This window comes from Mixophyes fleayi, chromosome 1, assembly GCF_038048845.1.
Source record: "Mixophyes fleayi isolate aMixFle1 chromosome 1, aMixFle1.hap1, whole genome shotgun sequence".
In the NCBI taxonomy this organism is placed as follows: Eukaryota; Metazoa; Chordata; class Amphibia; order Anura; family Limnodynastidae; genus Mixophyes; species Mixophyes fleayi.
Window position 1 is genome coordinate 152877389 of NC_134402.1, and position 10233 is coordinate 152887621.

Genomic DNA, 10233 nt, shown 5'->3' on the forward strand with positions numbered 1-10233 from the left:
AGGAAGGGGTTTAATCTGGTAAGTGGCTAGGAAAGGCTAGTACTAAAGTTCACTGTAGGCTATAAGAAGTTAGGTTAGCCATAATAAGATGAGGAGTAGCAGGCTTGATGATCTCACTCAATGCATATCTTGTCATATGTGTGAGAGATATACATTTTATGAACTTCTTAAAGTAATGCATTTTGTATAATTACTGATGAAAGAATAGTCTTTTCTCTACGAACTTTGCCTCACATTCTTATCTTTTCTTCAACATGTCTCTTCTCAAGAATGTGCACATCCAGCAAGTTTGGCACCAGGAGCCCACGACCCCCACTTGAGGCCTACGTGACTGTGATAAGACATCTGCTCTACATCATGCCCACAAACTGCTGACATGGACAAGTTGCCTTGAGAAACCTTGCATTCCTTATCTCTCTTTTTCTGTGAAACTATGTATAAATAAAACTACTCTGACTTAGGGCTGGTCAGAACCAGATACATTTTCAGCCTAACATCTGAAGTTGTCTGTTTTCTCTATCGATCGATACCCACAAGGTATAGCAGCTGGAGTTCAGGAGAAAGGACCCGTTTAGGTCATCTCTGACAGTTTCAGTGGGGGCTCGCCGCCGGGATCTCCAATACATCAGACCTCCCGACAACGGGGTTCTCCCTTTCCAGACAGACAGACGTTAATCCAGCTGGTGAGCAAAAAGCTTTATTTTTGCTCTTAGAGCTGTCTCTGTGGAGGGGGAATTATCCCAGCTCGAGGGTACTGCAGTCTGATTGACGGAGATCCCTGAACTCTGGCAACAGATACTATTAAGAGTATCAAGGTACTTGTGTGTAATCTGTCTTGTATTGTTACATGTATTGATATATTGTCTTCTCTATGCCATACACCTGATACATATATGCACATGAATAACACCACAGAACTCAGTCAGATCACACAGTTGACCCTGCAAATAATCTTGATTGTATACGTGATTGTGTTTTTTTGTTGGATTTTAGTAAAAGTAGTCAGGAACATTCAGAAAGGCAGACCAGCTGCAACCTTGTTGTAAAGCAAGACAGGAACAAATAAAAGTTTTCTCATTCAAAATATATTGGACCATAAGGTAATCCCAGTGTGGGAAATAAAGGGTCCAAGACAGGAGAGAAATCCGAAAAGTACGGGGATCTAGACCCCATAAAGTATATGCGAAAGCATAAAGGCAAGGATTTCATAAAAGGGATGAGAAAACTGTTCAAAGCTGCAGGGGTGTCTGAGAACGGTACATTAAAAGTTCCATTTTTGAAACAACTAATTAAAGACAATGAGAAAGCACTGAAAGAAAAAGGTTATTTTGACAGATGTGTTGCATGGTGTAAAATGTCAGAAGAATTAGAGAATGACAATGATTGCTGTGATATGTTACAGTTAACAAATTTAAGTGACACTGATGAAATAGAAAATGTATCACAAGCTAAATGATATAATGACTAAAACAATGAATCAAGTAGGTTGTGTACTAAAAATGTATGTTTAAATGCTGCGCAGCTGAAGAGTGAGATGTGCCCCTCCCTTATTCTGTGTAAAAGATTTCAGTGTGTTGAGATAAGAAGCACTCTGTGTTTTTTTGTTATCTGACAATGTATGTAACATTGATAAAATGGTTCTTCCAAGTATGTTTCTATTTTTCAATAGGAAAATATGTCCTGAGTGCTGATTAATATTAGCATGTTGAAGCTAATGTGTATTTAATCTAATGCTGGGACTTGCAGTTCCACAGCAGTAGGCTGGAAGATAGCAGTTAATTTTTCTTTCTCTGTATGTGAGTTTTATCTCCTTCTTACTGTGTGTGAGAGAGATCCGTGTTTGTCTGTCTTGACCGTTTTACAAGAGACATGTTTCAAGGTTGAAAAAGCTGTACAGTTGTAAATGTAATGTTTTTGAAGAGATGCAAAAGAAGTTTTAAAGTCTTTGGTCCGTCACAAGACTGTAAATAATGTACAATATCACTATTACTGGTTTCAGAACAAAGTTGGCTGGGGTCCAACAAGCCGTTTCTATATTTGAACAAAGTAATTTTTTTTTTTTTTTTTTTTTGAGAAAAATAGCTTTCTCTTTAATGAAGTTGAGAATTGTGGGAGTGAGCTTTACATGGAGAGATATTACAAGCTGTTTTTATCTGTGTAAAATGGCGCTGATAAATGTTCTCAGAAATCAGGAGGGTTTGTTATGCCCATAAAGAAATGTTACAAGATAAAATGTTGTCTATGAGCGAGAATTGTGAATATATATTTGTACTTTACACATGGAAATCACAGAATCTGGAAATATGTGTGAATATTTGGTTTACAAAGAGATGATGAGAAAGGAGTGGCTTTGAACACTCGACCAGGTCTCGTCACTTTGACATTCCCTGTTTGTGATATTGGGGACTGCCTCTTTGAGGAAATCAGTTTTTCATTGCATGGAACGCATAGCGTCACAGTTAAGCTACAAAGAGAAACTTTTAAGCAAGTGTCGTATTAGCAGCTGTTCAACGTGAATTAATAACAGTTACTGTAATTACTAGTGAATAAATGTTAATCTTTATGCAAAGGTTTTTTTCTTCACAGATCTCCAGAAAAAAAGACCATTTAGGCAATCCAGATTGCATTGATCCAACTTCCAATGAATAGAAGTTGCAATATGTTTTGGTCAACAGCTGAACAAAAAGCAGCTTTTGAGCTAATCAAAGATTTAATCACAAGCGCCCCAGCCCTTGGGCTCCCCAACTATGAGCTTCCCTTTAATTTGTTCTGCCATGAACAAAAAGGATATGCCCATGGGGTGTTAACGCAGGACCATGGGGGCAAACAAAGACCACTAGCATACTACTCCCAGAAGCTAGATTCTGTCATAATAGGAGCCCCAACATGTATAAAAGCAGTAGCAGCAGCCGCTTTATTGTTACAAAAAGTTGCAGACATAGTGCTGGATCACCCTCTCACCATTCAGGTACCACACTCAGTCATGGAAATACTGAATCAAGCCAGAACAAAACACATCTCAGTGGCTAGATTAACTAAATATGAAGTAGCACTACTGACACCCTCAAACGTTACACTAAAAAGATGCACAGTTTTAAATCCAGCAACATTGTTCCCAAGTTGCATGGATATAAAAGAGGGGAGTAACAGTAGAGATACTACAGACACAGACAGTAACACTATAGATACCGCAGACAATATAGAAAGTGATGCTGAAGACACAGACAATATAGAGAGTGTTGAGACTGTGACAAAGCAGGAAACACAACTAAAAAAATTTTCTCTGTGATCATGACTGTCTAGCCTTAATGGATCTGGAAACTAAACCTCCCGGGGATGTTAAAGAGACATCTTTTAGCAACCCTGATTTACTCCTGTTTGTAGATGGGTCTAGGTACTATGAGGAGGGCTCTCCCAAAACAGGTTATGCAGTTACAACAGAAACAGACATTGTACTCCAGCAACCCCTCCCACCAAGTCAATCTGCACAACAAGCTGAATTAGAAGCACTTATAAGTGCATGTCAGTATGCAGAAGGGAGAACAGCTAACATTTACTCTGACTCCAGATATGCCTTTGGGGTTGCACATGACTATCGAAGTATTTGGAAGAACAGACACTTTATGGCCTCTAACGGTAAACCCATTAAAAATGCAGAAATCATTTTGAGGTTGTTTGCTGCATTAGAACTGCCCAAGGAAGTGGCAGTCATAAAGGTAAAAGCACACACCAGAGAGCAGACTATGGAAGTAAGAGGAAACAGACTAGCAGACCAGGCTGCAAGAGCTGCAGCAGACTTACCGCTAGTACAACACTATTTAGTGTCCACAACACCCTCCACCCTCCCTATAGATCTGGAAATGCTAAAAATCCTACAAAAGCAAGCAGCAGTATCTGAAAGAGAGGAGTGGAAAAAGAGGGGGGCGGAACACATAGAGGGCATATGGGCCACAACAGACAGACACTGTCTCCCTAGAGTCCTTTTTCCTACACTGGCTGCTCTAGTGCATGGGCCTTCCCATGTCTCAAAAGACGCAATAATTAACTCGGTATTCAGACACTGGATCGCGCCAGGCTTCAGCACAGCTGCCAGTAATCTGGTAAAGGCCTGCGCCATCTGTAACACACACAACCCTGGTCACACAGTAACAGTACCTCCCAGGGTGACACTGGCTGCAATGCCTTCCCCTCGCCCTATACTCAGTCAGGACAACACCTAATAAGAAACACAGGCTAAGCCCCTATGAAATACTGTTTGGGGGGCCGCCAAAGACAGGGTGTTATTTTCCACAATCTCTAGTGAAACACCAAGGTGAACTGACTAGTTATGTGAAAGAACTACAGAAGTCCCTCACTAACATACATTCTCGAGTTTTCTCTTCAATCCCAGATCCAGAGGATTGCACTGGAACACATGCCCTGGTGCCAGGAGATTACGTCTTCGTAAAAAGACACGTGAGGAGGTCTCTGGAACCACGATTTGAGGGGCCATATCAAGTTCTGTTGACTACACCCACTTCTGTGAAACTTGAAGGAAAGGATCCTTGGATCCACGCCAGCCACTGCAAAAAGGCTACGGTGACCCAGGAAAAACCATGAAGGGGAGTAAGGTCCTTTAAAATATTGTTTCAATAAGGGAATAGAATCCAATAGGGCTATAAATGAGTCAATATGGACCCCATATGGCCAAATACGCATTAGTTACCAAAATAAGAGTTTCCCTTTAGGGTCCGTCCCTAAATCACGCTGTCAAGTTATAGTGAATTTCACCCAACCTTATTTATCACACTGTAATTCTGAATGCAACCAAACAGTGAAGATGAAACCCGGAAAAGGTACTATTTTTTCAAAGAGCCAGGAGTGTATAAAATGTCAATATGATAGATATAATCTCACCTGGAACGGCACACTGCCTGCCTTTGACAATGACAGAGCAGAAAATGACACTTCATGTCACTTAGGACAACAGGTATCTACATATTGCCTGTTTTATGATATCCCCTACCTTTTACCAGATGATATTTATTATGTGTGTGGACGCAATGCCTACAGGTGGCTCCCCCCAAATTCCATAGGGGTATGCTACTTGGCCAGATTGGTTCCTGAATTCTATGTCATGACCCATGATGACCTCAGAGGAGTATTCAGGAATAAAAAGGACCATAGGCTTGAGAAAAGGGAAATTAAGACAATAGTTACTGAACACATCCCTCTCATAGCAAAGTCCAAAGGGCACAATGTGGGCATTGGATTTGGTAACATCATTTCAATAGGAACAATGGGGTACATGGCAAACTATAATATGATATTAAAGGTTGCAGGACTTTTAGATAACATAACAGAAATTTATGACAAATCCTTTAGGTATGTTGGAAAGGAACTGCAGGCGATGAAAACCCAGTTAATACAACATCAACTTGTATTAGACTACATCACTGCTCAGTCAGGAGGGTACTGTTTAACCCTAGAAACAGAATACGGAATACATTGTTGTAACTTTGTAACAAATGACACTGATAATCCAGAAGAAGTAATAGACAGGTACATGACAGAAGCTAAAGAAATGAAGGAGAATTTCAGGAAAGAGAATTTTGACCCCGATACGGTTAATGATGGCTGGTGGACATCAGCCTTCTCATGGTTAAATCCTAGCAATTGGGGCAAAGGTATTTTCGCATGGATTTCAGGCATTTTAATATGGATAGCTAAGATATTCGCTTTATTGTTGTTGCTATATGTCATTTTTAAACTAAGCTTATGTTTTTTCCAATGCTGTTTGAAAAGGTGCAAAAATGATCTCACGCTGAATAAAAAGTCTTTTAAAAGACATGTAAAGCCCAAACCGGTATCAGAGGTTTATCTTGTCCTCTCTGAGCTTTAAGGCTCTTTTGTACTCTCCCCCCCTCAGTCTTTCCCATTTTCTTTTTTTATTATTTTTAAGAATTAGGTGTACATGAACCATAGACCTGATTGAATGTATCTTTACCATCCTCTAAGGGCCTATTAGAGGTTCCATTGAATTGAATGAAGTAGGTCGGGTGCAGGAGTGCTTCATGCACACCAAAAGGATAGGCAGGGTAATTATAAAAATGATAAAAAGAGGGGTTTATGTGAGAGATATACATTTTATGAACTTCTTAAAGTAATGCATTTTGTATAATTACTGATGAAAGAATAGTCTTTTCTCTACGAACTTTGCCTCACATTCTTATCTTTTCTTCAACATGTCTCTTCTCAAGAATGTGCACATCCAGCAAGTTTGGCACCAGGAGCCCACGACCCCCACTTGAGGCCTACGTGACTGTGATAAGACATCTGCTCTACATCATGCCCACAAACTGCTGACATGGACAAGTTGCCTTGAGAAACCTTGCATTCCTTATCTCTCTTTTTCTGTGAAACTATGTATAAATAAAACTACTCTGACTTAGGGCTGGTCAGAACCAGATACATTTTCAGCCTAACATCTGAAGTTGTCTGTTTTCTCTATCGATCGATACCCACAAGGTATAGCAGCTGGAGTTCAGGAGAAAGGACCCGTTTAGGTCATCTCTGACATATGTATGCACACTTGGAGCAAGTGTTCCAAGGTTTATACCTCTGTGAGAAATGTGAGCAATTAGTCTCTTTGGAAGCCCACGTAACTGATCTAAAGCAGACCATTGCAACATTGAAAGACATTGCCAACCTGGAGCAGAGTTTACAGCTCACCGTTGATGCGTTAGCTGAGCAGGGTGGAGCAGAGACAGAGGAGGATGCACAGGTAGGCAGCTGGGTAACAGTTACTAGGGGTAGCAGAGGGAGAAAGAGGCAGGCCAGTTCTGAGCTAGGCAATCCCAGCAGATTTGCCAGATTGGATGAAGATACTGTGGAAGGCAGTTCAGAATTGGTAGAGTTGGATGACACTGCTTCCTCTAGCAACCAGGGGAATGGTCTCTCCAGCACAGAAGGGACCAAAGTTACTCAGGGACCCAGGCAGATTGTGTTGGTAGGGGATTCAATTATTAGGAAGGTAGATAGGGCAATCTGTTACCGGGACCGTGCATGCCGAACAGTGTGTTGTCTTCCGGGTGCTCGGGCTCGGCATATTGCGGATCGGGTGGACAGATTGTTGGGAGGGGCTGGGAATGACCCAGCGGTTTTGGTGCATGTTGGCACCAATGACCGAGTTAGAGGAAGAAGGGGTGTCCTAAAGAATGATTTCAGGGACATAGGTCGCAAACTTAAGGCAAGGACATCCAAGGTAGTATTTTCGGAAATACTACCTGTGCCACGCGCTAGTCCAGGGAGGCAGCGGGAGATTAGGGAGGTTAATGCGTGGCTAAAAGATTGGTGTAGGAAGGAGGGTTTTGGATTCTTAGAGCACTGGGCTGATTTCTCGGTCAGTTGCCATCTTTATTGTCGTGATGGATTGCACCTGAATGAGGAGGGGGCTGCAGTGCTAGGGGAGAGGATGGTTAGAAGGTTGGAGGAGATTTTAAACTAGGCTCCGGGGGGGAGGGGCAAGCAAGTATTTATGGGATAGACATTGAGAGTAGTAAGGAGGAATTTAACAAGCGTAAAGGGGGTGGAGAGGGGGGAAAGGGAAGCATAGCCGATAAGGAGCGGCTCTTTTTAAAGCAAAAAGAAATACCTAAGGGAGGCAATAGACTTAAGTGTATGCTTGCAAATGCAAGAAGCCTGACAGGTAAAATGGGGGAGTTAGAACTAGTAGCAATGAATGAGCAGTATGATATTATAGGTATTACTGAGACCTGGTGGGATGATACACATGACTGGGCAGTCAACTTGGAAGGCTATTCTCTCTTCAGGAGGGATAGGGTAAATAAAAGGGGAGGAGGAGTATGTCTTTATATTAAGCCAGAATTAAAACCAAGCATTCAGGAAGTTATATATGAGAATATTGGTGATAATATAGAGGCATTGTGGGTGGAAATATCCAGCGGAGGAAAAAGTTCAGAGAAGTTTCTGATAGGGATATGCTATAAACCGCCAGATATTAGTACGATTGAGGAAGCCCAACTTCTACAGCAAATTGAAAAGGCTACACAACTAGGTCAAATTTTAATTATGGGGGATTTTAATTATCCGGACATTGATTGGAGTACTGAGACCTGTGGTACAGCTAGGGGAAATAGGTTTCTGAGCACACTAAAAGACCATTACATGTCCCAATTAGTTGAGGAACCAACTAGGAACCGGACTATACTGGACCTAGTAATAACAAACAATGTAGACGTAATATCAAATATTCAAGTAAAGGAGCACTTGGGAAACAGTGATCATAATATGGTCTCATTTGAAATTAGTTTCCAGAAACAACAGTATAAGGGATCAACTAGGACTTTAAACTTTAAAAAGGCAAATTTTAATATGCTAAAGGAGTCTATAAAGAGCATAGACTGGGACAAAGCCTTTGAAGGAAAAAATACGGAAGAAATGTGGGCTGTCTTTAAAATGTTGTTGGAAACATACACGTATAAGTTCATTTCTATGGGAAATAAATGTAAAAGAATTAAGTCTAAACCAATGTGGCTAAATAAAAAGGTAAGGGAAGAAATGCAAAGGAAGAAGCGTGCATTTAAATTGTTTAAGTCTGAAGGGTCAGAGGAGTCCTTCCATAGGTACAAGGAATGTAATAAAACATGCAAAAAGGAAATTAGATTGGCTAAATTAGAAAATGAAAGGCACATTGCAAAAGAAAGTAAGACAAACCCCAAAAAGTTTTTTAAGTATATAAATGGCAAAAGGATTAAAAAAGATAATATAGGACCCCTAAGAAGTGAGATGGGTAAATTGATAAATGATACTAAGGAAAAAGCAGAGATATTAAACACGTTCTTTTCTTCAGTATTTACCAGAGAGGAACAAATGGCAGGAGTAATACATAAAAATGGAAATGAAACCATGCCATTAATTATTACTTGGTTGTCAGAGGAAGAAGTCCAAAGGCGACTGAAAAATATTAAGATAAATAAAGCTCCAGGTCCAGATGGCATACACCCAAGGGTCCTTATGGAGTTAAACTCGGAAATAGCTAGACCGCTATTCTTAATTTTCAGAGATTCAATCTTATCAGGCTCAGTACCAAGGGATTGGCGAATAGCAGATGTGGTGCCGTTGTTTAAAAAGGGGACGAGATCAAAACCAGAGAATTATAGACCTGTAAGCCTGACATCAATAGTGGGGAAACTACTGGAAGGTATTTTAAGGGACAGTATTCAGGATTACTTGGTACGCAATAAAATTATTAGTGGGAATCAACTTGGATTTGTGAGGGATAGGTCATGTCAAACTAATCTAATTAGTTTCTACGAGGAAGTTAGTGGGAACTTAGACCAGGGCAGGACAGTAGATGTGGTCTACTTAGATTTTGCAAAGGCCTTTGATACAGTGCCACACAAGAGGTTGGTTTACAAAATAAGGGAACTGGGTCTAGAAATCAAAATTTGTACTTGGATCGAAAACTGGTTAGAGAATAGGGAACAGAGAGTTGTGATAAATGGAACATTTTCTAATTGGTCAAAGGTCTTAAGTGGAGTACCTCAAGGTTCCGTGCTGGGACCACTCCTTTTTAATATATTTATTAATGACCTTGGTGATGCTTTAGAGAGTAAAGTTTCTATTTTTGCAGATGACACTAAACTCTGTAAGGTAATAAAATCAGAGCAAGATGTAGCTTCTCTACAGAGAGACTCAAATAAACTGGAGGATTGGGCGGCTAAATGGAATATGAGGTTTAACACAGATAAATGTAAGGTTATGCATTCAGGGATCAAAAACAAGAACGCAATCTATAAATTAAATGGAATTAATTTGGGAGAATCTATAATGGAAAAGGATTTGGGAGTGCTCGTAGACAGTAGACTTAGCAATAGTGCTCAATGTCAAGCAGCAGCTGCAAGGGCAAACAAAGTATTGGCATGCATAAAAAGGGGCATAGATGCAAGGGAAGACAGTGTAATTTTGCCACTGTATAAATCATTGGTAAGACCTCATCTTGAATATGCAGTACAGTTCTGGGCACCACTCTATAAAAAAGATAATTTGGAACTAGAAAGGGTTCAGAGAAGGGCGACAAAATTGATAAAGGGTATGGAGTCATTAAGTTATGAGGAAAGGTTAGCCAGTTTAGGCATGTTTACTTTAGAAAAGAGGCGTCTAGGGGGAGATATGATTACTATGTACAAATACATTAGGGGTCAATACAGAGAGCTTTCATGGGAACTTTTT

At 40.4% G+C, this 10233-nt stretch overlaps 1 long non-coding RNA gene across 1 annotated transcript; it reads left to right on the forward strand.

Annotated features, from left to right (window-relative positions):
• Positions 1 to 692: 692 nt before the first annotated feature.
• On the forward strand, positions 693 to 6466 carry LOC142143692 (uncharacterized). Its single transcript, XR_012689564.1, has 2 exons — positions 693 to 815; positions 4391 to 6466. It is a non-coding gene; the product is annotated as an uncharacterized LOC142143692 (long non-coding RNA).
• Positions 6467 to 10233: the final 3767 nt, after the last annotated feature.